The following is a 26,909-nucleotide window of genomic DNA, read 5'->3' as shown; positions in this document are numbered from 1 at the left end:
AGTGACGGCAAAGCAAAACAATCAATCGAATGTATTGTGTGATTTTATTTTTTCTTAAGACTTCTTATGCAATTTTAAAAAAATATTTAGAAACAATAACAAAAACTGGTTTCTATGCATGTAGTGTCAATGGCCATTAAAAATAAGTGTACAAAAAATTTAAAAGTATATTTTGTGTATAGGTTCCATTATTATCCACCAATATTGTATTTTTTTTTTACATTATAAAATGTGATTCAAATTTTATTTCAACTTTCATAATAATGGCTTATTTACAGCATTTTTATGTATAAAAATAATTAAATAGACCTCAAATGTATACAAACACATACATTTTTCAGTGCTATAGTTGTTTTTCCTTGGGAAACAAAATTGAAGCATTTTAATGGTATTTTAACAATGATATGGTCTTTTCGTGTAAAATAAAAAAAGATAAGACATTCATAAATTAAGGCATGAGTACAGTAAATGAAGTCAGTATATTATAAGAGCATGATACTATATTATTACTCAATTATACATAGCATTTATTTTTAATTCCCCACTACTACAGTGACTATAGCAATTATAGATGTATTATATTACTATGTATCATACTACCTTTTTTTTTTTTGCCCAGCATTTTTAGCATGACGCTAGCCGGCTTGATGTCATCTGATCCCAACGTAAACAATCAATCTGAGATGAAATCACTGGCAAAGGGCAGTCAAGTGACCGTGTAGCTCATAGCTGCCGTTTCCTGCCTCCATCTTTCACTGATCTTTGTCTTGACCTGGTCACGGGTGTCGATTTGACATTTCCTCTCAAAAGGCCACGGCGAGAGATCGCGCGATGGACACCAGCCGTCAGTTTGTCTCCATAACTGACTGGAAGAAGTAGACGTGGAGGGTTTCTCGTGGTGGAATCAATTTGATGGATTCAATTATTCACTAAGGATAAAATTCAGGTTTTCAATAAAGATTAAGGTTTCAAATTTAATGTTTAGAGCCAATGTTAGGGTTTGGAGTTCAGGTTAGGCTTTCAAATTGTTGTTGTTTTTTCAAACCTGGATTACAGCTTTAAACTAATGTCAGACTTTTTAATTAGAGACTCAAACCAATAGAATTTAAAATTATGGTTTCAAGTTGGCCTTTCAAATGAAGAGTTTCAAACTTGGGTTACAGTTTCCAGTCAAGGTTATGGTTTCAAATATGAGTATTAATCTAAGATTTTAAATTGTGGCTTAAATTAGTGTTTGAAGTCAGTGTTAAGGTTTCAAGCCAGTGTTTGGGTATCCGCACAGTTACTACTCGTAGTAGTGTGCTGTATGACAGACGCGTAAAACCAACACAATTGCCCGTGTGTGCTTTGCGTGCTCGAGTGGGCCGCAGCCGAGCGGAGTGTTTGCACTGCTGGATGAGAGTGTGAGCGGGCATCAAGAGGGTTTGGAGGGAAACAACGACGAGTGTAAACACAGCGCGGCGACCTCGCCGCTCAACCGCAGCACACTCGACATTATCGGGAGATTGCGCGCCGTAACGTGAGCTAGCAAAGCCGCGTGCGGTGTGACATGATTATTACTTAAACTGGTACAGCGAGAATATGTCATTTTAGCGTTTCAAGGCACACACTGCAAACTGCTGGGTTAACTGAAGCAACCTGGTGAAATAGGGGTAGGGATTGAAATGATGTTTTTTAAACCCGGGTTATCGTTTTAAACATGAGCTAGCGTTTCAACTTGAAGTCAAGCCGATGTTGGGGTTTCAAACAGGTTTAGGGCTTCGAACAAGGTTTAGGGTTTCACATTAGAGTTACAAGCCAGGTATTGGGTAACAAGCCTGGTTTAGGCTTTCAAACGAGGGGTAAGGTGTCAAAGTCAAGTCTTGCGAGTCAAGAATTTGAAATTATGGGTTGAAGGCGAGGTTATGATTGAGTTTTAAATGAGACTTTTCAGGATCAGTTCATGTTTCAATCATGGGCTACGGCTTCAAGTTAGTGTTAAACACTAAGGTCCGACTTTCAAATTAAGGCTCCAAGCAAAGAGTGTGGTTTCAAGTTTTACTTTCAAATGAGCCTGTGTTCAAGTTTGCTAGGGTTTGAAATCAAATGTTTGCATCAAGTGTGTTGTTGGGGCACGCCAAACAATCAGAAGAGAACTCGCCAGTGGTCAAAGTGTCAACTTGCAATGCTGAGACAACATGAATGACGAGGATGATGATGATGATGATGACGGGGAGTTGCAGCTTCCCCTTCATCTTTCTCCCACTCTCGCACAGCAGGTCCATTTTCCTCCGTGTTGCCGCGGCGGCGCGGTCCCGCCATTACGTGTCTCTTTCTCCTGAGCTCTCAGCGTAATTCCCGTACTGGTAAAATCTCCACCTCGTTCCGTCCAGCTGCAGGTTGGCGGCCCTTTGATTTATTTTTTTTCTCTTTGCTTGGGCTCCTCGCCGTGCACTCAGGGCGCTTTTCATCTTCATCTCCCCCACCGCTGCGACACAATGCCACCCATTCATATTACATCAAGAGACAGTGACACCAATTACTTGCCAGCGACGGCTGGAACAAAGACGAAGAAGACGACGATGATGATGATGATGTGAGAGAAATCTTGGAAGCAAGTTTGGAGCAGCAGGTGGTTGTAGTTCAGCAGGGAGGTCCGTTTGAAAACACCAGGACAGTCCACAAACGCGCGGACTTCATCTACTTGCGTCATGCACTTTTTGTGAGGGGATTTCGGGGCAACGATGAGTTCTCAAACACAAAACTTATTCAATCGCACCCCCTGGGAAGATAAAAATAATAATAATAATAATCTCTCTGACGTTAGTTTCATTGATCGAGGTGAAATTGGGTGGAAGTGGACAAGTGGCTAAATTAGTGCATTCCCTTCACAGTTCTGAGATTCGGGATTCGGATTCCAGAAATTGAAATTGCCCTCATCATCGTGGTCTGAAGACTCGTTCTCAAGCACTTCAAGTCCTTGTGACTTGGTTTTAAAAAGTCTTGGTCTGGATTTGATTCAAACCTTGAAAGTCTTGGTCTCGACCTAATGGCAATCCATCTTGGTCTTTACTCGTCGCGATACCTCAACGTTTTGATCTCATAAAGCCTCAAAATCTTGGTTTTCAATTCAACTTCTCAATGTTTAGCTGTTGTTGACTTAGTCTCAACCCTTCAAAGTTTTGGTCTTGACTTCATCTCAACCGCTCAAATTCTTGGCGTTGACTCGGTCTTCATGTCTTTGTCTTGACGTCATCTCAAACCATCAAATTCCTGTCATTGACGTAGACTCAACATCATATCATGATCGGGGGTAAAAAAAAAAAAAAAAACTTTTTCAGGTTCAGTTCCAACCGGTGCAAGTATTAAAGCTATGGAGGAACTTCAGCCAATGGCGAAGCGTCTCGTCGTAATGGCCCTTGAAGCTGGTCCCAATTAGACCCCCAAAATGTTTCCGCCGCGCATCATTTCAAAGAGCGCGCTCATTCTTCTTCCGCCGTCGTCCCGTGACACGTTCATCTCTCAAAATTTGCTCTTCCCACTTTCCCTCCGACGTAGCGCTCCATTTCTCCGGCGAGATGACTGTCATCGCTTTCCATTTGGGACAACTCGATGCTCTTCGGGGATCTCCGGGCAACATCCGATGGGAGATTGCCGAATAAAAGCGCGAACCAAACAGCCGTGACATCAATCTGGCGCACGAGCGGGACTGGAGCCAATCTTGTGCACATTCAGCTCCGATTGGCACGACGAGAGCCATTTTTTACATTAGACTTCAACTGACACACACCATGAATCTTTTAAGTTTGACAAAACAATTTTGTACTTTTTTTACATTCTGTCAGAAGGATACAGATCACACATGATCCAGAGTTCTGTAATAGTTGTTGTACTAATTTAGCTTTGTTTTCTAAAATTGATTAGTTAAAATGTATTTATTTAGTAAATGGATTATTTATTTATTTTTTGAATTATTATTATTTATTCATTGCCATCCATTAGATACATAACAGTTATCAGGTGCCTCACAAGTATGAAAAGAAAAAAAAACTTACCTTTTTAGCAACTGGTATGTAGTTGTCATATCGAGACATCATAAGACCTGAAGAAGAAAAAAAATCCAAGAAATCTCTTTTCATTATTATTTTACTTGTGTGGCTAGCTACCTTTTTTTGTCTAGATAGCTAATTGTTAGCCTCATAACTTTGATTTAAGTTGAATATATTATGTGGTGTACATACTGTGTATATATATATATATATATATATATATATATATATATATATATATATATAAAACTGTAGCTACTAATTGATAATAATGAAGAATAACTATTTTATGCGTTATGACCCACATACTTTATTTATTTATTTTTAAACCTCATCTATGAATGATCTGGCCCATCTGTTCATTTTAGAAATCAAATGTGGCCCTGTGGAAGAAAAGTTTTCCCAGCCTTTCTATAGACAGATATGCTCAAGTTACATTTCACACCCTTTGGAACGCCTTCAATCAAAGCCGACCCCGACATTGAGTCGCAACTGAATTGTTCCGTTCGACACGTAACCACAGCCCACTAGCCAATATGTAGCAGATTATAAACGGTTTTGATTTTTCCTTTACATCGGCAAAGCCCAAAATGGAGCCTCCCCTGCCGTTTCGGGTCATGTTTGATTTAACCCCGGCCAGGTTTTTGGAAACACTCTCCCAGTCGGCAGACGCGATAGATAAAAATGATAGATCAAACACAGATTGTCTACCTCCTGCCGTCGAGCGCGCCAAGAAAACCTAATAACAGGCTATTTAATGGGTCAACTGTGCCGTGGCTTTTATGATGTATCGGGCCAATCTTCTGCTCACGCCCCGCAGCGATGCAGACCCTGTTTTAGTTTAGTTTTTGTTTTTCTGGAGGTAGACAACAACCGAAAAAGTCAAGATGTGCACGATTGCACCGTGTCCGTTATTACTACAAACGTTTATAATACAAGCATTATTCTGATCTTGACCTTGTCTCAACCCTTCAAAGTCTTCATCTTAATTTTTCTCAACCTCTCAAAGTCATGAGTTGGTTTCGATCCCTCAAAGAACTGGTTTCAGCCGCTCAAAGTTTTGGGCCTTTCCGCGGTCTCAACCCGTCAAAGTGTGTCTTGATTTAGTCTCGTATTCTTGGTGTCAACCAGTCAAAGTTTTGGTCTTGTCATGGTTTCAATCTATCAAAGTTTTGGAATTGACTTGAGTTGGTCTCAAAGCCTCAAAATCTTGTTCTCAAGCCTTCCATGTATTCTTCTTCTAAGTCACTTGCCAATTGTCTTAAACTCTCAACTCGTCAAAGTCTCGGTCTTGACAGAATCTCAACTCCTAAAAATCTCCATCCTGACTTGGTCTCGAAACTTCAAAGTCTTAGTATGGCGTCTGGACCTCGTTTTAAAAACTCAAAAGTTTTGGTCTCAGCCACATAAAGCCTCGTCTCAACTTGGTCTCAACTCGTCAAAGTCTTGGTTTTGGTCTTAACCTGAAATTGTGTTGGTCTCGACTTGGTCTCAACGCCCCCCCCCCGCCCCAAAAAAAACACACAACAGTTAAGAGGTGCTGTGCAGGCGTTACAAGGCGTTGCCTCATTATGCCCCCTCGCTGTTCCTCATGTTTAAAACAGCCAACCTCCATCCCGATCTCAAATTAGTAATTGATCACAAAAAGTTATGAGAGGAATTCTTAGCAGCGCTGTCTCAAACTTTCCTTCAGGATTCATTTGAGGTGACGCAAGGACAATAACTCAGCATTCAACGTGCACTTTTTGACGCAAGGACACAGCCCACAAAAAAATGACCACATTTCTCCCGCTCTTGACCTTCTCCGCAGCCTTCGCGGAATGCTATTATTCTGACACACTGACGCGTCTTAGTGTCGGCTTACGCTGATATCGTTAATCCAGCCTGTCAGAGGAATACTGAAGATGAAGCTTATTGGATTGACTGTTGACAATATCGCAGAGTGTTTTCACTTGAGACTGACGGCGACCAGGTGGCGGCAGGCGGTCAGCTGGTCAAGTCAACACAAAATAAGAAGATTGTGGTCATCCGCGACCACGAGAGAAAAGGAGATTTTGTCTGTCGCGCTGAATATTTTGTTGATGATTCGAAGAAACTGACTACAATCAACTAATATAAGTGTTAGTCTTGACTTAGTCTCAATGTCTTGATTTGGTATCAACCATTCAAAGTCTCGCTCTTGACAGTCTGTGTGAATCAAAGTGCCGGTTGTTAATTGATCCCAAACCTTCAAGTCTTGGTTTTGACTTGGTATTAACTCCTCTGAGTCTTGGTATTGACTTGGTCTCACAAACCCTCAAAGTGGTGGTCTTGACTTTCATCATTTTAAAAAACAGTAAGACATTGGTTGCATTTTCCAGACAAATAGTAGATAGAGCTACATGCTGCTCAATGGACAAAGACCGCAAGACTCGTAACGTATAAAACATCACTGCATTCCTGTTAGTACAAAACTAAAGTGACTTATGGAGACCAAAACAACCAGCGTATACATCTTTTTCACGCTCCTGCTTTTCTAGACACTGGACGCTCGGTGATGTATGAGGAGGGTCAACGCACTTAAAGACTTTCTTTCTCCCAGCAGGCTGCAGCCGCGTGCGTGCTCAGCACTTTCTGTAAAGTGCTCCTTTTTATCAACACAACACTGTTTCTGGACGCGCCATGTAACTTTTTGACATAACTCAAAACTGCTAAACAATGGCCGCACAAGCGCTACACTGTACACGGATGGTGTGTAGATTAGTGTCATTGTTGAAAATGTCCACTCTGGGACCCCAAAACACAGCTCTCATGTAGGGCAATGGCAAAGAAAGAAGAAAGAAAGACCTTTTATACTGAATCGCAGTGTGGTGAGAACCTTAAGGCTATGCGGCACAAGCTGGCAGAAGCTTTAACTCAAACATTTAAAAAAATAAATAAACTATGCGGCACCAGATGGTTGAAGCAAACAGCAAGAATGGCAAAACTATGGCGCCACACAAGAGCAAGAATCAGAAGGCTGTGAACCATGAGATGGCGGGCACGTAAACTCAAATCAGTTTCTATTTTTGAGTCATAAATTTCCAACTACAAAACTTTACGGAATACTGTGTTTTCCAGGGCAAGATTTAAAAATTTCTTAATGCTATGTAACCTAACTAAAATAAATTTTCAAAATCAAGGCATGTTCTTTCTTAGAATTTATATAAAATCTTTATGTTCTGCGGAACACCAGCGTAAGGTCATGAGAGCTATGCGGCATACCACACTAGGAACCCATATGAGGTTCAAATCAGAACATGTTTCCTTTTAGTCACAAATGTCATTATACACATTTTTATGGCATACTTTTTTTTCCAGTGCAAAAATCTTAAACTGTTCTTTTGTGGCACAAAATGGCTGACACTAATGTCATAGGAGTAAGTCACAAATGTATTCCAATTTACAGGGATTCGTGACCTTTATCAGTGAAAGAACCTGAACACTATGTGCCACAAGATGGCTGACTTGCCAACAGCGTCCTCCATTTTAATTAGAGGCATTTTCCCCATGTAAGCAAATGGCCAATAACAACACCAGCTTTTACCCATTTCGCTTTAACCGACTTGTGTAGTAAATTGCTGTTTATTTTGAACGTCTGGCTGCAAACAAGCACTCACCCTGCAAAGTCCAATTTCAACGCAGGAATGCTAATCGGTTAGAAGAAGAAAAAGGAAGAAGAAGGCCAAGGCTGTGTGTAGCGTTTACGAGGATGTCATCAGGCAGGTAATGTGAGGTGTAATTGGAAGCTTCCTCTTTACCTCAATCTATTAGCACTCTGGTTAAAAAAAAAAGAAAAAAGAAAAGAAGAAGTGGTATTTTATATCCCAAATTAAACAAGACGGAAATTACAGAGATGGCAGGAGGTCCGCCAGAAGAAAAAAGTGAAAATGACGGCGAGCGATCGCGGAGGCGACTGGTCATTATCGAGCGCTTGACGTGTTGACAGTGCGACGGAGTGGAGTGGGAGGTCCGGAGGTGTGACGGGAGGACAGAGGGATTATGGGTAAATGGAGAAGCTGAAAGGGTGGAACAGAAGAGTAGGATGAGACAATCCAGTCCCATTCACAGTTCTTTCCTGGGAATGACTTCCTTAGTGCCACAAAACAGAGTGACAAGGTCGAGGTACAAGATGGCCGACGTTCAAATCAGCGTTCCAACAGTCAAAATTGTCCATGTTTTAAACTTTATTTGACAGGTTTCTTTAAACTGACAGGGTCTTTTTTTTTTATAGCGCAAGTCACCAAGGATATGCGGAACATTAGAGCAAAAAATCTTTGAAGGTAATGCTTAAATTTTAGCAATGGACGTAGCCTCACTAAGCTAATCTAGCCAACGCCCCTCCCACGCGCGTACCGGCGATTGTAGCCACTTGGCTGTGTTTTTTCCACTGCATCCAAAGTTTCTGTTCTCTGTCAACTATGTAACCAGGGTTGGGAGGGTTACTTTTGGATTACTCCAATATTGAGTATGCTCATGAAGACAAAATAAAAAATAAATATCACCACAATATATATTCTATACAATGTGCCCCTGCTATTTGCGGGTGATAGGGACCCGGGCAGCCTACAAATAGCAAAAATCCTTGTGTAATTACAAAGCATGTAGGCTATTGATTGATTGATTGATTGATTGATTGAAGGCCATATGCTGTTTTCGAACTGTCACTGAAAGCAACCGCACCGCATATATATATATATATAGATAGATAGATATATAGATAGATAGATAGATAGATAAAGTCAACCAATGAGGACGATGATGTGTGACATCAACTGCTAAATTTTTAAATTTAAAACTTTTACCCCAGTCACAAGTTTAGCCGTGTATATGTTGTGCATGATGTTTAAATAGTGAATTGGTGGGAGGAAGATTTGTTTGGAAGGTGTAACTCACGTTATGGTTGTAGGCTAGCGGGCTAGCTAGCAAGAAGCTACAGCGCGTAGCATGCCGCTAGACTCTCAGCTCAAACTTTCGCTCCGAGTAAGTTCCAGTAAATACCGGTCGTCATTTCCTCCTCCAGTCCGTGAAGCTTTTTCAAACTGCCCGCGTGTGGAGGATACGACTAGTCAGTTCGTTCGTTTGTTCGTTCGTTCATTCCACCTGCCCGACATGGAGCAACGCTCCCACTCGCGCGGGCGTGCACGCGCAACGGTCCCACTCACGCAGCGTGCACGCGCAACGGTCCCACTCACGCGGCGTGCACGCGCAACGGTCCCACTCTCTCCCTCTCCCCCTCCCTCTCTCTCTCTCTCCCCCTCTCTCTCTCCCTCTCTCTCTCTCCCCCTCTCTCTCTCCCTCTCTCTCTCTCTCTCTCTCTCAGTCCTTCTCTCTTTCGCTCTCTGTCCTCCCCCCCTTCTCTCTCTCGCTCTCTCTCTCTCTATCTCGCTCTCTGCCCCCCCCCCTCTCTCTCTCTCTCTCTTGCTCTCGCTCTCTCTCGTAAACCCTCAACGTAATCCCCATTTTTAATTAATGTACCTGTAATCAGATTGCATGTTTTTCCCTGTAACTGTAATGGAATACAGTTACATGTTTTTTGAAATCTGATTACGTAATGGCGGAACATGTATTCCGTTACTCCCCAAGCCTGTATGTAACCCTCACCTCGTCACATCTACGCACAGTAGGAAATTTACAATATAGACTGTAGCTGATAACCAAGTAGGGTTTTAAAGAAAAAAGTCAGTCTACTAGTCTTTCGTCTACTAGTCTTTCCATTTCAAGCCCATCTTATCCTTCACATGGCGGACAAACAAATAGCCATCATGTGATTGGAGTTTTCTAAACTAATCTAAGAAAAATCCATTTATCGTTTTTACAGACATAAAAATCCATTTCTTGACACACAGCACTTTTATATTGTCGTTCAGAATTGAACCAAACACTTTCACCATCGGAGAGCAACCGGGAGAGAAAAAAAGAAAAGAAAAAGGAATCGGATTCTTGCCTGAGAAGACTAAACGTTAAGGTCAGCCTACAGGTGCAGTCGACATGGAGTCTTTCATCAGTAGGTGAGCCAGACAAGGTCAAAGATTATTACTTTGACAGGCCCCACTGCTCAAACCTCAGGAAAAATAGCACCGCCATCAAGTGTGTGTGTGTGTGTGTGTGTGCGTGGCCAAGCGACTTTTGCACAAACTCAATTAAATGCTGACATCAACAAAAAGAAAACAACACAGCTCCCACGGCAGCCTCAAACTGCCCCGAGGATGCTGTGGCGCACAATTCTGAATGCACGAGCGAAAACGTTCCGGACATTCATCCGGAAAGGTCGCCATGGAAACCTCACCGGGACAATTTATTAGGTACTGCCCAGTTCACTGGCTTTGACGTTTTCATGAGCTTTTTTTGGTTTTTTTTTGTTTTGGTCCCAGCTGCCTGCTAAAATCCTTCTTCCAGTCGCCACCATGAGTCTTGTTTACAGCATCAGCAGCAGGGACGTGTTGGTATTGATCGGGAGTTGATCGGTCGTCCATTAGCCAGGGTGACTTGGAGGCCGTGATTGGTCGCCGCGTGTTGTCTCTGCAGCATTTCATAATGTTGATCTTCCATTATTTTGGCTGTCATTTGAGTGTTTATCAAACTCGCTGGTGTTTGACAGGATCATAAAATATATGTTCAGATTCAAAATCAATCTTAAATAAAGCCAAGACCTCTAAAATCAATATGTCTCTGGCTCTTTGGGTGAAGATTTGTATCAAATGGTGACGAGTACAGTTGGATTGAACGATTCAAACAATCTTGTTTGGGATTTTTGCTTTGGCATTCAGTGCTAATCCCTGAAAGTTTCAAGATGAGGACACAAATAAGATAGGATTGGAAATCAATAGGGTTCTTCCTCTGATGTGGGGGAGAAAAGGCCAACAACTTTGTAAATAGGTTTAAAGAAGTTTCGCAGAGCATTGCAAGCGGTGGGGAAAGTGTCATATCGCCATGAAAGCTCAATTTAGCAATTTCCATCCATCTAGTATACATGGTTTGAAAACTGGAAGCGATTGGACACAATTTCGAGGAGGCCAGATGAACTTTAAAATGGCTTCTTCAAACCAAAATGGCAGACTTTCTCTTGTGTTTTCATGCACGGCTTCCTGAGACTTTTTTTTGTGTCTACTGATGGCAATTGTACAAAATCTCTCGTTTCAAACCATAGTGGCAAACTTCCTGTGTCCTCTCCGCCATTGCTCGTGAGACAACTCATGATCGGCATTCCTACCAACGTTCACAGAAGCTAGTGGCTAATAATAAAGAATCCAAGCACGCGTTGAAAACTATCACGACAGTAAGGTGACAATGTCCGTCACAGTTACTACTGCGGCGATGCGACACGTCGGTGGCTGTTTTTCACCGTCAACGAGCGTGACACCAAACGCCGCGTCAAATTCTGCAACACCGGTGACGAACAGACAGGACCGAGACGCCTCCTTACAGCGTTTGTCCGGAGTCCATCTTTTGATTCGCATTCAATTAGCTGTCAACGCTGTCACCGCCTCGGCTGCTTGTTTGATTGGCTTGCTCGCTAAGCGTCCTTCCTGAACCCATCACCCGTCCGCTCCACTGAACACCAGCAAATGCCAACACGAAAGTGCATTGCAGCCACTGGAACGTGGCCAGATGGGAGAGATGGGAACATTTATGGACCGGCTTTATGTCGTACTCGGACATTGTCGCTAATTTAGTGACTTTTCTGACCCTCTGGGGACAATATTTCCCACTAGCGACTTTAATCCCTGCTTAGAAACAGACAAGATGAGTGGAATGGTGTTGATATTGCGTTCCAGAGGGCAAGCGAAGAGCCCAGTTGAAGGCAATCTGAGAGTCAAACAGAGCCGTTGAAATTAATCCACAAGTAATCGATTATCAACTTCATCGACAACTATTTTAATCATCGAGAAATCGTTTGGAGCCATTACATAATTTAGAATTGTCCAAATCCTCTGATTAATTATTGACTGATTTTAGTAGTCCTCCATGAAAGATGATTGATTCTGTGCTTAATCAAAATAAGACATTTGCAAATATCTGTTTTTACTTCGGAAAACAGATACAACATTAATCCCCCCCCTTTAATAAATTAATACAAAAATCACTATATGAATGCGAAGTACGAAATAAACACCAATCACTGGTTAATAATAATAATAATAATGATAATAATAATAATAAATACACTTTAATATAAAATTAAAATGAATCCAATCAGTGGATTTTTCGATTGAATAATCGATTCTAAAAAATATTCGATAGTGACAGCACACGAGACAATTGAGCTGATTGTGCCGAAGACATTCACACCTTGAACTGTTGAAAGTTTAACATCATTTAAAACCTTGCCAGCAAGATGAATTCTCGCGGTATTTTGTTCACAAATATTACGAGAATCCATCCTGATGCGCTCGCAACGGTCGGACCAATCGTGCGTAGTTTAGATTGGGACATGCGGGAACCAGGAAGTGCCGACGGCGGGGGAAACAAACAAACCAACCATAGACGAATGGACGCTGAAATAAATTCTGTTCTCGCAGAATTACTCACCGTTTCCTTGTTGAATGTTGAACAGCGAGAGGCACGAAACTTTTTATCTGGTAAAGATGTTCGTGCTGTTTTTTTTTTTTTTTTTTTTATAAGACGAGACCGAAGACGACATTTTAATCCGTTGCCGTAATTGGTCCAAACAAACGTGCACAAGGCCATCGTCCAATCGGCTCGTAGTATTGTACAGCAAGTACGGAACTGCCGAGTCAAGTTCCAGATTGATAATGTGAAGAACTCCCTTGAGTGAATCGCAATTATCAATCTGGCTTGTGAGGTTACATAATTGAATGCGTACATTTGAATAGGTTTTGACGAGACATACCGTATGATCCAAAATTCAAGATTCATATTACGGCTAACACTTACTAACACGTAACAACATCAGGCAAGTGCTGGGGGAAAAAAAACTTCCAACACGAGCAGTCATCAGCTGCGGTGTATAATTGCGTTAAATCCGCCTGATGACACGTGTGAGGAAACATCTCCAGGCTGTGACAAGTGGTGAAAATCGGGCCGGATTAAACTTGTGCCAGCTGAGCCCCTTTACGAGCCTCCGTCATCCGTCCTCACCAAATGTAATAAGCGCCTCCTTCTTAAGCCGTCTTTGCGCTCTGACCTTTTCCGGCGTACTGAACGCGCAAATTATTCTTGATTCGGTCGCCGCTGACCCCCCACCCCTCCCCCCCCCTTCCCCAAACTCCCCACCCCTTCTTTAGTGTCATTGCCGCGAAAAAGAAAACGCACCAAAGCGCCAGTCAATTTCACGTCAGTCGAGTCATACATCATGTTTGGAGTGTATGGATTTCTAATATCTCGCTCGAGTGCTCAGGATGATGTCATGGTTTCTGAGCATATATCAAATATGACCCTTAAAGAATATGCAAAATGGGCACCAAGAGAGAGACTATTAATAAAGATAAACTCCGATACCTTGGAATTGCATCGCACCGTTGGGGATTATTAGGATATTAGGCAGCGGACATTAACAGCCAGCAATGAGAATAGCAGACATCCACCAAGGGCGAGCAATCCTGCTTTGGATCTTCGTGGATATGTTCTGGATGGGAATGGGTTGTGGAGTTTGGGGTCAAGGGTCGGGTCAGTGTAGAATTAGCTTAGTTGAATAGAATTCATTGCTGTAGAATCCGTTAATATTAGAATTAGAACAATATATTAGAATACAGGGAGTTACGTCGTAATAATTAACTCTTTGACTGCCAAAAACGTTAAATAGCGTTTAGTAAAATCCTATGGAGGAGTGCCAAAGACGTTAAAAGAAGTTTGTTTCAAAACAGAGGTGAAACTAACCATTTTCTATTGTTGATTACTCAAAAACGGAATAAGGTAGAAACAAACTTTTTTTTCTGATGAAAGATGAGAGTCCAATCTTTCATTTGGTAGCATGTGTGTTTCCATAGTCCAAACACATAATTTTCTGTGGACCTTGAAAGATCAGTCAAAAGATTAGTCAAAATGCTTAAATCGGCTGGCACCCACGGCATCCCTTTTCTGAAAACGTCTGGCAGTCAAAGAGTTAATTAATATTTAGAAAGACAGACTAGAATTAGTTCATATTAATTCATGCAACTTTTTATGGTTGGATTAGTGTTCAATTGACAGTAAGGGTTAAGGTTAGGTTGAATATACGACTTCTGGATTAGGTTTAGGCTATGGGTAATCAATTTGACCCATTAAAGTTTAGTCTTATTTCATTCTTTAATATATTTCATTCTTCAAAAGAAAAAAGAAATGAAAGGGGACAGAAAGAAGAAAAACTTATGATATATGATAATCAACACACAATTTTTTTTTAATAAAAAATAGCCAACACAAAATAAATGACAGCAAACAGTCAAGACGCTTTCAAAATCATTCAATAGAATGACCTTGTGCTAATTATATTTTTCCAGTAATTGTGCTTTTATACTTTTTTTTTTTTTTTTTTTTTAATACAAATGGACTGGGATGATTTCGTTTTATAATCCAGATTGTTCGACACACTGACATCTTGGGTTGAAATACATCGTTCGTTTTATTTTGTTCTGTATTTAGGTTTGGAAAAAATATCTGTTCCCCTTAATTTGTACTCACCTTCCTTTTTTTTTTTTGATTTGCATGTTAATTGGTAAGATTTCATGATGGGCTTTATACATTATTTTAAAGGCGGTTAAACTCTATCAATTCATTAAATTTTAAAGTTGTATGAATATTGGATTAGTGTGGTCTTCTGTATCCACAACCGAAAACGACACAAATAGACCGTTTTTGTCTTAGTCTTAGTCTTTGAAAAATCTACTTAATAATTGTCATTTTAAAACATCCGTTCTACGCTGAATTTTTGCGATTGTGCTTTTTCCACAACCCTGCTAGAAGCTGCTCGCTGCGTGAAACGACGCGTCAAAGACCTCCTCACAAAACGCCTTCCTTCAGCAGAAAAAAAAAAAAAAAAGTGTTAACCTCCCAAAGAAGAACAAACATTTGACTTTGACGCTCTCGCCCGCGTTCCTGACAGAGCGTCTTACTGGGGTTTTGCGCGCGTACGCCGTCGCAGCGGGGTAGCGCATGTGAAGGTATGTGAAGCGCTCACAATGCCGGGCTTCCACTGATAGTCAGCACCGGCAATGTGGGGGGGGCGAGGGGGGGGGGGTTGCACGATGGAGCGACAAGGTCCCAGCAGGAGGTCTTTCACTGGGTATGAAAGGGGTGGCGGCGGAGGATGATCCTAAAAAGGTTTTTTTCTCGACTTTTAATATATAGCTTGCCTGCAAATAAGGTTGTCCTTGCAAATGTTCCGCTTACCTGTCATCTCATTTACTCCCACTCTAAATAGCCAATTCAGCAGCTAATACGTCGCCGCGAGGTGCCGCTGAGTACAGCGTTCTGTTTGTTTGGAAAAGGTGAAGCGGGGGAGAGGCTGGGAAGAAAATCATTTCCCCCGTCAAATACCTTCAAAGCGGTGCGGGTGAACGTGAAGGACGGAGAGTGAAAGCGAAGTGGGACGGAGATGAGGTTGGGGGGGGGTAGGCCAAAACCTCCCGCTGGCTGCTGGCGTTAGCCACAATGCTATTAGCAACGATTAAAAAGCCATCATGCTAACAGCTTGAGAGCTCAAATAATCACCAGGTCCTCTCTTCCCGATGACTGCCCTCCATTTTGTGATGAGACAGGAGTGCAGGTACTTTCCCGCCGTGGTCCCGGAGGAGCCCGTAATTGCCATTAAGGCTTCCTTCCGGGCGTCGCATCATCCCAGCAATCATCTCAGTTAGAGTGCCTGCCCAACTCTTTCCCAGCAGGACGTGACCCTCACTCATCCATCTACATATTGTAGATGGAACACGGACGAATGTATGTTCAAGGATTTATTAAATAGGGGTTGGGTTTGTGTTGTGGTTAGGTGTGTCACAATGACCTTGAGTGCGAAGACTAATTTCTAGTCGGCCAATTTGCAGTGGAGTTACAATTTGCCCGTCTAAAAGTGCGGAAATTAGATTAGATTAGATTAGATTAGGGTTATGTTGAGAATTTAGGGATAAGGGTGACGATATTGGGAATTTTGACGAATATCGGTGTTGACCTTTTTTCCAAATCTGATGGACGATAAAAGGTAAAGCTAAAACCATTTTAATCCCAGGGAACCATTTATTAAAATTTCCAGTTAACTTTATAAAAGATGCAGCAGTCTCCGGGAACCTTTCGAACCTTTTTTCCATCCATCCATTTTTTTAACCGCTTGTCCTCAACAAGGGTCGCGGGAGGCGCTGGAGCCTATCCCAGATGGCTTCGGGCAGTTGGCGGGGTACACCCTGAACTGGTTGCCAGCCAATCCAGGGCATTGAACCTTTTTTGTTCAATATTAAAACAAAGAAAATGTGAAAGTTTAAGATTTCTGTAAATTTTGGGGAAAAAACAGAGCTATGGTTTTTACTTGTTTAAGTTTCCATTTAACTTTTTAAGACGTACTGATAACCTCGGGGCCTCCCTGATTATTATTATTATTATTTTTATACATATATATATATATATAACATTTTAAATGAAGTATATTGTAGATAAAAAAATATTTTTTTAAAACTTCTACATTTTGAAAAGTCTGAAAAAATGTTCAATAAGCATTAATGCTTTAAGACATTACAACAAAGTCAAGATTGGCATTTGCATTATATTAAATTATGACGCCAATATTTCCCCCCCTTTTGACTGAAAATAAATATCGACTTCAAATATCAGTTGACTACCAGCATTGGTATCGGCCCTTAAAAAAAACATATCGCGCTCTCTCTACTACAGATGGGGATTATTGGCATTGAAGGTTATTTAAGTTTAGAAATCAAGTTTGCTATCAAATGGGCGCGAGTGCAGAAAAGCAGCAGGCAAGTTTTATTTTTAAACGCCAAAGAATCCCAAACCTCCGCTACTATACAGGAAGGTAAACAACAATTTTAGACATTTGTTGTGCGCCCACGGAGGACGACAAACACACCGCGGAGGCGTCACGTGACGTCATTTGTGAATGATGTGCAAAAAAAAAAAAAAAGATGGAGTGAGTCATCACAATGGAAGTCTGGCCTGGGAGAAGATCGTGGAGTGTAAACGGATGAAAACACACACATGCAGGCCACCTCATTAGGAACAGCAGCACCATCTAATGAACGCTGCATCAAAAATTCTTACAGGAAGTGAGCCCGCCGCAGAGAGAGAGGGAAAAAAAAAAACTTTTTTTTTTTTTTCTCAATGGCTGCTTGGTGACAGGTTCAACACGCATTGCCCCTGACCTTGGAAGAACACTGCTGCTCCCACTCAAGTCTTCAACATTTGGTGTCAGTGCAACTCAGCACATTCATGCTTTTTTTTATGTGACACTACATGGTCAAATAAATAAATACATAATGTGCTGGCAATATGTAGGACAGGAACAACTCATAGGTAGCCATTTTATTCCACTTTATCGCTTATCTGAAGAAACTGATACACTTGAGCAAACCATACGTAGCATTTTATCTATTTCAATAAGACTACGAGCCAAGAACGATGCCTGATAAGGAACGCTGCGAAATGGAAGCAGTTGGATTTCTCACATACGCCAAACTGTAATTGATAGGAGTGACAGCCCGCCGTTAATGCCGAGTCAGCATAAATGTATTCAATGGATGCATATTGGTTGTCCCAAGGCGTGAGAATCATAATCGTAGTCTATACCGAAACTGCGAGTTGACTTAAACTGAGATAGGAAACCGCGTATCTGGTTCCAGAACACTCTAATCGGTTCAATCACCTGTCGTTATGCTCACCTTGAGTAAAGAGCTCGCATGACCACAGCAAAACCGCATATTTCCCTGAGATATCCATTCACCATGGCAACAAAGAGAGAAAGGTCAAGTTAGCTTCCCCCCTTGGAATTGGATGCGCAAGCGTAAGCAAACGATGAAAATAAATTCCATAAGAAATCAAATCAACACTGTGGCAGCAGCGAAGCGGCGTGGGAGTACATTGACGCACAAATCAATGCTTAGGTTAGACTGCTCAACCACTCGATGCGCCGACTGAACCAAAGGGTGGCAGATATTGAATAATATTTGATTTAGTATTTTATAAAGAGCGATATTAATTATTCTTTGCAGGGGATAATAAATATATGCCTGAGTATTGTTCTACCATCCATCTACATGTGCTGCTCCACTGTTTGTGTTCAAATATGAGTTTTTTGAAGGGTTGTAACGCCGATGCTACTCGTTACCCCGTATATGGCGTTTGACATTGTTAGCATGAAGCTAAACGGACTGATCAAGTTTGCTCAACACCCGCCGACTTTTTATATCGTTCCATTTACCGACGTCTGCCAAGCTCAAACTTTTTGCGTCCTTGCCCTTCCCACACAAACACACACTGCAGCGCAAACCCGTGGAGAGCAAATCCCGTCGGCCTCTGGCAAGAGAGTGCGGGCTGACGAGGTGAAAGTAATCTATCGGGCACGGCATCATCACACCTCCATGGTGGCATATGGCAACTATTGCGCTGGAAATAACCAAAAACATGAGATGGGGTCAGCAAGCGGTCGTAACTTTTTTTTCCCCGCTTGTAATTGCAAAATTGAAGGAGTCAAAACAAAGTCATCAAACTGTTTTTCTGTTTTATTTGGACGCAGATGAGCGGGCCAGAAGGTGTTTGTGTCTCCGTGTTTGCACATGTGTGTGTGTATGGGAAAGATGCCCCCGCCCTGAGCTGGTTGCTTGGCAAATACGCGGAACGCCAGCGCCAGATTTGACTCTTCCTCAAGGACGCGCTGACCCGGTCGCCACGGACGCTAAATGAGGAGGGAATTGGGAGCGGGTGATCCTTTTGGGAATTTTAGGAAAGAGGCAAGCAAGCAACACAGGAAGACGTTTGATTGTGAAGGATGTCTTTGTCAAAAAAAAAATATATATATATAATTTCATACAAACAAATGCATAACCTCTTTTGAAAATGACAAATGTATTTTTTTTTTTTACTATACTTTTTTGTGATATAAAACTTGGCACCAAGATAAATCATTGGGAAACTTTTCCTACAATTAATGTAATGTAAAACCTGTACAACTCATATTCAATTTAACCCCCCAAAAAAAAAACTTTGAGAGGGGAAATAACTGGAAAAAAATGTACTTGCACAAGTGTACACACCCTCAACTGGGATGTTGCTGTATTCAGAATTGACCAATCACAATTAAATCATGTTAAATAGAAGTCAACTCATATCTGCCACCATTTAAAGTGCTTCTGATGGACCCAAAATGAATTTCAGATGTTGAAAAAATGTCCTTGCATTTCAGCCTGAAGTTTTTGTGCTTTTTCAAATTGTTCATCATTTCTTGATTCTGAACATAGCCACAACTCAGTCAGAAGAGAAAACCAATTGAGTTTTCCATGTTATAGGTCACGCAAATGGTGGGAAAAGTTCTGAAATGATTCATCTCAGTCTTTTAATCACAAAAACCTGTGCGCTGATTTTCTTTTTTTTTTTATATCAAAAGCATCTAGCTACTGATCTATTTATCTAAAAGAAGAAGACATCATTTTGGGTTTATTCTTTAGTTCAAATGAGATTTTACAGAGGAAATACTGATATTTAAGCTTTTTATTTTGTTTTATTCCCCATGCATGTTAGCCATTTACCTAAAAAAAAAAAAAAAAAGAGAGAGAGAGCAATGATGATGACATGTCAAATCGGTAAAATTACCGAATGAACAAAAAAAAAAGAAAGCCTGCATGCAAATGTTGTTTTATCCCAGTCAGAATTGTATATTTTATTTAGTTTTCCATTCCACATAAAAAGATAAAGCTGATAGATCATCTATAGGATAATTCCCATATTTCAATTTTGATCAGATGGAGGAGAATAAAACACAAAGTGACCCCGCTATCAAGGTGAGCAAACTATTTATCTTTCCCCAAAAGGCAACAAGTTGGAAAGTTCTAGAAGGAAAAGATGTATGCGGAGATACTGTATGTCATTTTCACTTAGCCCCGTTAGCCCAACAATTTTCTTTTGGCTTTATCCTTGGCTGGGTGCCACGCTGATGTATTCATAGGAAACAATAAGCGCTCCTCCGCATGCTCACAATGGCAAATCTCGGCCGGTAACCTCCCCTCTGTCACTCCCTCCCCCAAGGCTGTGCGGTATCTACACAAATGTAATCTGCGCGTCTGTATTAAAATTCATGAGGGGGCGATAAGAAGAGACTTTCATTAGTGTGGAGTTAGCGCTTTTGGATAAAGTTGACCAATTCCTCCCCCCCCCCCCCCCTAAAAAATAACTTTCAAGGAACCTGAGTGAGGTTAAAGGTGTGAGGTCAAAAGCGTGAGGTCACAGGAGTAAAGTGTTGTGTGGCCGTCACATTGAGGTGCTTTTGGGGTGAAGTCATGTGAGGTCACAGGAGTGAGGTCAGAGGAGTGAGGTCATCAAAGTGAGAGCATAAGAGTGAGGTCAGATGATAAAGGTCATAAGAGTGCGAAAATGAGAGTAATGTTAGAAGACTGAAACTTAAAAGAGTGAGGTTATAAGACTGAGGTTCGATTATTAAAATCGATATTTTTTGTTAATAGTTTTCTTATTTTATTTTTGTAGTACTGTATTTCTATGATAAAATGTTTCTAATTCGGATCTGTCAGATATACGTAAATATAAAAATTTATATAAAATTATATATAATTATAATGTTTTGACTTTAAATTCAAATGACTAAAAATAAGTAATGTTGCCATTTTTTTTTTTATATTTAATTCTAATATATATATATATATATATATATATATATATATATATATATATATATATATATATATATATATATATATATATATATATATATATATATATATATATAATCCCTGAATCGTCTCACGTTGATATCGCAAAATCAGTTCCAATTTCATGCATGGGAAACTGTCTTTATTCTATATCTTTTGCGCAACTCTGCTTCCCGCTGGCATTGGCATCACAAAAGCAATACATTTCCGCACACACTGTGCCAACGCGATAACAAACCTCAGTTCGCACCGTCGCACGCAAGATGCGACTTTTTGATTCTTCTTCTGTCTTCGTCACAAAAAGTCGCTCGGCTTATCTCCTGACGCTCTTCAATGCTCACTTTCTAACACTTTGCTTGCTTTTTTTTTTTTTTTTTTTTTTTTTTTTTTTTTTAGGAAAGCGTGAGGGAGGAATCAAATTAGACTGATTAAACTGTCGAAAGGGCAATTGCCACAACTGTCCAGTAAGGCTAACACAATGTGCTAAGGTTGGGGGCTTAGTGTTAATGGGTTAGGGTAGGCTGTTAGGGTAGGTTATTAGGGTAGGTTAATGTTAGGGGTTAAAAATTTGGATTAGGGCTAGCTTTAAGCTAGCTTTTAGCTTCACTAGAGTGACAAATTCACAGCACACAAATTTCAACACAATGTGTACAGCTTTACATAAGTGATTAGACCAGGCTGAGCAATAAAAAGTGAATGTCACAGTACTGTATACAGATAGAAGCTACATTTGCTAATGTAGCTTCTAAATGTAGCTTAGCTGTCGAATCAATCATGAAATGCAGTCCCGACTCCCGGTACATTCTTCACTGTTAGCTGTTATCAGCTATATCTGCATTAACTAGCTCGAGTGGGTGGGTGTCAATCTAATCCTGCTAAAAAATAATAATAATTTATTTCTTTTTCGCGCAGTCATGTCTGCTAATTTGCCGCTATGTGCAATTAGCGCGGCAAAGGGGAAGTGTCACACTGAGGTGAGAGTTTTGCGGAGTTGTGTTTTTTATTTATCTACACAACTTATTTTCCACCATTAATACACTTGATGTCGTTTTTATATACTTCCCCCAAAAGTGCATCATCCAGTTTATAACAACAACATATTTGATGACTTACTTAATCGTAGAGCTTTTACTGGAGTGGGGCAAAACAGCCCGTCGGCGTCGGCCGCTCAATGTTAATAGAGATAATGGAAAGAAAAAGAAAAAAAACGGCATAAAAGTAAAAGGCATTGTCCTCCTTAGCGCCCGCCGCCTCGCACTAATGACTTTTATTTGTCAGCCATGTTTACCTCGGCGAGCATCAAACATTGTTTTCTGCTAAGTGCCTAACATTTCAGGCAGGACTCAGCACATTTCACCAGCAACTTTTGTTTGGGTTGGACTAAACGCAGCAGACATTAAGTGCGCTAATGACTCAAGGCAATACAATAGAAACAGATGGAGGAATATTTCCCATATAACTGTGACTTGTGCAAAGCTCTCATTGGCTGCAATCAGATTTGAACAAAGACAAAGTAAAGACATCACTCTTACTGTATGATGTTTTGTATTTTATTTTTTTTTTAAGAGATTAAAAATAAAATATTGATCACCCAAAGTCAATAGATCTTTGGACTGTATTGACTTTTATTTGGGGGAAAAAAATGCAAAAAAAAAACAAAACATTATTTTGTAGCTACATTAGAGGTACGGTATGTCACAATGTGTTGAAGTCAAGTTTATAAGTCCACCACAAAAGAGTCTCAAACGGCTTTCACAGGCCCACAGTCGGCAAATATTAGCAACATGTCCTAAGCTAAACCCCACAACCGGGTTCGCTAGCTAGCAAGCCAATCAGACAAACAGAAAAACAGACCGACAAGATAGCAAGATAGATTTATGTTGTTTTAATGGCCAAGCTGACCTGACGTTCAATCCTCTTACACGAAAACACGATAAATCATCAGCATCTGCGGCACGGCTGACTGGCAGCATCCGCGATCATTTTATTTGTCAGGAAAATTGATATTTTTCTCCCCGCGCATCACAATGCGGCAGATTATTAATAACAAAAGAAATGCCAAGACACACACAATATGCAGGCTTAATCCTGTTGCTCTTAGTTTTTTTTTTGGGGGGGGGGTCATTGACCTTTATTTCATTTTATAATTATATTTATTATTTATTTCATTCAGTCATTAAACACAGCCACACAGGTAAAAACTAAGAAAATGCTTTACAACAAGCAGTGTGAAAAGGGGGGGGGTTAACATGATTGTGGCGTATACACCACGTTTACATAAAGCAAACATGTAATACACCATAAAGTAGTCAAGCTGCTCGTTCTAAGTCGTGACTGACTTAGTTTAAGGTGGCGGTATGAAAACAGCTTGGCGGCCTTGGGGGAGGTTGCCACCAGCTCTACATTCGTTTTAATTACAACAAAAGTAAGTGACTTCAGATTTCCAATGCACCCAAAGAGATTTTAGAAATGTCTTCTCGATGCAAACGACTGTCTGCAAGGCTTAATGAGGCTGAGGCTGAAATGCGGATCAGATCTGGGAACGGCGAGTCTCGCCCCACTTCTATCCAATCAAGCGTCTAATAAAGGCCTCCCCTCCTCAATAACGAGTAAGTAACTCCGCCGTTCATTTGTAACGAGACTGTCAGGTTAGCGACATTTCTACCTCAAGGTCGTGGATTAATTTCCTTCTTTCCCGCGGCCCTCGAGCATTTGCGCCGTCGCTCAATTTTTTTTTAAAAGGCTGCTTTTTCAAACTCCACCGCCGCGTCTGTAATCAGCGGCTCACGCCGAGAGATTTCGTCGGTGCGGATGACTGGTTACTTGGCCAGTCGGCGCGGTTACATTTTCAAAGCCATTCCAAATTATGGACTTCTGGCAAATATCTATCACTCACAATAACCAGCTATTGATTGCTTGGAAATGTCACATGCGACCGTGCGGCCGTAAACACACAAGGAAAGAAAGAAACTGCACGGATATAACAAAAACAAAAAAAAAAGCCTTTGCCTGACCTCTTTTGACTTGTTATTAAATTGAGTGAATTATGATTTTATTGTAGTGATATTTCTGTAAGAAAAATGATTCAGATGCCTGGCAGCTAAAACCTAAGAACTCTGGAACAAAAATTTCACCTGAGGTAGAATGGTTGTCAAAATGGATCAATGGCCAACAATTTAATAGCGACCAGTCCTGGGTGTAGCCTGCCTGCCCCCCCCCAAAAAAAAAAATCAGCTGGGATAGGAGCTCAGGGTTTCAGAGTTTGGGGACACAAACGCACAAGAGTGGTCCTCGAAGAGCTGCGATAGTTAACTTGCTCATTCACTCGCAGCCATTTTCATTGAAGCAACCCCCTTCGCTCCCGGCTGTTTACTGGATTTTGACTGATTTTGCAAGGCCCACCGAACATTGTGTTCTGTTGCTATAAAGACATGGAACCTACCAAAAGAAAGATTAATCTCTTCTTTCACCAGAAAAAAAAGTAAACTTGTACCTGTTTCCGTTTTGCAGCAATTGGCATTAGAATATAGCTAAGTTTCATCAATATTCACATTCTTGTTGAAAACACTGGCAAAAAGAGCTAGTTGCAACATGGAACCAAAAAAACGTATACTGTATACGTTTTTGGGAGTGAATAACAAAGTATTAAAAAACGTATTTACACGTTTTGGGGTTTGAATGAGTTAACTTGCAAAAACAAAAACATCAACGCAGATTAAATCCCAGAAGAGGACAAGTTTCTAGAAATTTGATGGACAATGCTGGATCCTCTACCCACTTAAGAAACTGAAGTAACCCAAGAATGTTTTTTTTGGACTTCGGCGACAAGGGCACTCGAGAGTGGTTCTCGGAGACTTGAGTCTATGACTAATGCAGAACCATCAGTCCAAAGAGTACACTCACGTAGTGATTAGTTAAGAGGGGCGCATAAACAAATCTAGTGGGACCGAGGTCTTGGAATGGGATGGGGTATAAATCGACAAGAACCTCCCACTTTTTGGAGGTCGTAGCTGAGGCAGGACAACACTGACCCTAAACAGGATAAGATTATAGAAAATGATCAAAGAAGTTTCAGGGGACTGGAAGAAAAACTGGTTCGGATTCCCACTTAGAAGACTGAAATAATCCAAGACCTGGACCAACCAAATCTACAGGTATGAGGATGGGGGCGGGGCCATTGATGGATTTGGGCAAACTGGTGGTATGAGAAAAAGCATCCATGAGGTCCAAAAACGGAAGTCACGGGTCCTCTGTCGACACTACAACTTGCTTCGCCGTTTAAATCGTTGTTATTGCAAGTCGTACAATTAAAACAGGTGCTGCTTTAAAAGAACCAGTCGGCCCATTAACTCATTCACTGCCACTGATGGCTATAGACGTAAAAATATAATTTTAACTATTTCTATTAGTTTAACTTTTTTTTAAAGAGTATAAAAACCTAGGTTTTTTTTTTACAACATTTGTGATTAATCATGAGTTAACTAGTGAAGTCATGCGATTTATTACGGTTAAAAATTGTAATCGCCTGACGCCCCTAATTTTTAATAATCTTTTCTTAAAAAAAAAAAGATTATTAAAAATTAAAAGAAAAAAAAAGATTATTAAAAATTTAAAGAGAAAAAAAGAAAAAGAAAAGATTAAAAAGTAGGGGCATCAGGCGATTAAAATTTGTAATCGTAATTAATCGCATGACTTCACTAGTTAACTCACGATTAATCACAAATTTTATATCTGTTCTAAATGTAAAAAAAAAAAAATCTAGGCTTTCATACTCTTGTTAACAAAAATGGAAAAAAATGCTAAACTAATAGAAATAGTTCAAATTAATTTTTAACGTCTATTGCTGTCAATGGCAGTGAATGAGTTAAAATGCGTAGTCAGCGGACCGGGGTGCGAAGTCATCATCCCGTGGGGGGGGGGGGGGGGGGGTTGCTTGCCTAGGTGGATCTTTGTCTGCTTGTCGGCCCGTGAAAACGTCGCGGCAGGTGCAAGATAGAGCAACTATTTGGCAACTCAAATTATGCTAAATAGTGTGTCTTGCGTTTCCAAGATAGCAGAAGTCATCTGCGACATGGGCAGAGTGCTCATTATCTGCTAAATTACCCAGGATCCTTTGGGAGGAACCGGCTGGGGAGATGTGAGAAAGGTGACATTTGATAACCGGACTCTGCTCGCAGCTTTGATTCCGGCGTGAAAATGTCCTGACAGGATCGGATTTGATTGGCGGATGATGAGGCCCGACGGAATCTTGACGCTGTACTCGCTGCTTAAAATGTCAACAATCAACTGTGGCTTCCACTGCATTATTTCTTATCGGAAAATTCAACCAAAGTCAAATCAAATGCAAAATGTGCTCAATTTATACATCACATATCCTATGATGACATCATCATCATCCCGCACCCGGAACCAGAAAAGTTCAAGCGCATATTGATCTGAACAAATGCCCGATTTTAGCAGGGAGGTCTGTCGTTGAAAGATTTACAGATTAATCTGTTGATATTTTCAAGCATGAAACCATTTCAGCTGCATTTTAGGTTTTGCCAGCAGGCCAAGCCAAGGTGACACCTCGCTATCGACACGGCCAGCCGCAAACACTCAAAAGAGGCGCCCACGCAGACCCGCTGAAGCGTCTTGCGTGTCATGCGAATGTATGCGATGAAAATATGGAAAGAAGGGAGGAAAGACAGGATGAAAGCATCCCATCATGACAGCAATCTACACTCTGCTGCGGCATACTAAGTGCTAGCACACGCACGCACACGGGCAGGTGTTGGTGCCTCGCCGCTAACACGAGGTGACATATAGCAATCTATCACGCATAAACATGGGCGATATGGTCTATAAATTACTTTTTCAGTCAAATCTGATTTCTGATTTTAATCAATGATTCCCATTCACTTATAGAAAACAACAAAATTAATTTATTTCGCTTGATACCAAGTTCAGTTGGAAGTTATTATTTTTTTTGTTATATTTTTCGTTTTACACCAACACGATTAACATTATGAATGCCCTAAATTAATGTGACTACCTAGTGTGATTT

General features: G+C 40.8%; 1 long non-coding RNA gene across 3 annotated transcripts in view; it reads right to left on the bottom strand.

The window, feature by feature from the left end:
• The window catches only part of LOC144036599 (uncharacterized), a 129,186-nt gene extending 120,003 nt beyond the window's left edge, over nt 1-9,183 (bottom strand). For all 3 annotated transcript variants that reach the window (XR_013288681.1, XR_013288683.1, XR_013288682.1), the window contains exons 1-2: nt 8,943-9,183; nt 4,035-4,081 (exon numbers count right to left, since the gene is read on the bottom strand). This is a non-coding gene — a long non-coding RNA (uncharacterized LOC144036599). The remainder of the gene's footprint in view (nt 1-4,034; nt 4,082-8,942) is intronic.
• Between the last annotated feature and the right edge of the window lie 17,726 nt (nt 9,184-26,909).

The sequence above is a fragment of the Vanacampus margaritifer genome, chromosome 16 (assembly GCF_051991255.1).
Source record: "Vanacampus margaritifer isolate UIUO_Vmar chromosome 16, RoL_Vmar_1.0, whole genome shotgun sequence".
Lineage (NCBI taxonomy): Eukaryota > Metazoa > Chordata > Actinopteri > Syngnathiformes > Syngnathidae > Vanacampus > Vanacampus margaritifer.
This window is presented reverse-complemented; position numbering and strand designations above follow the sequence as displayed.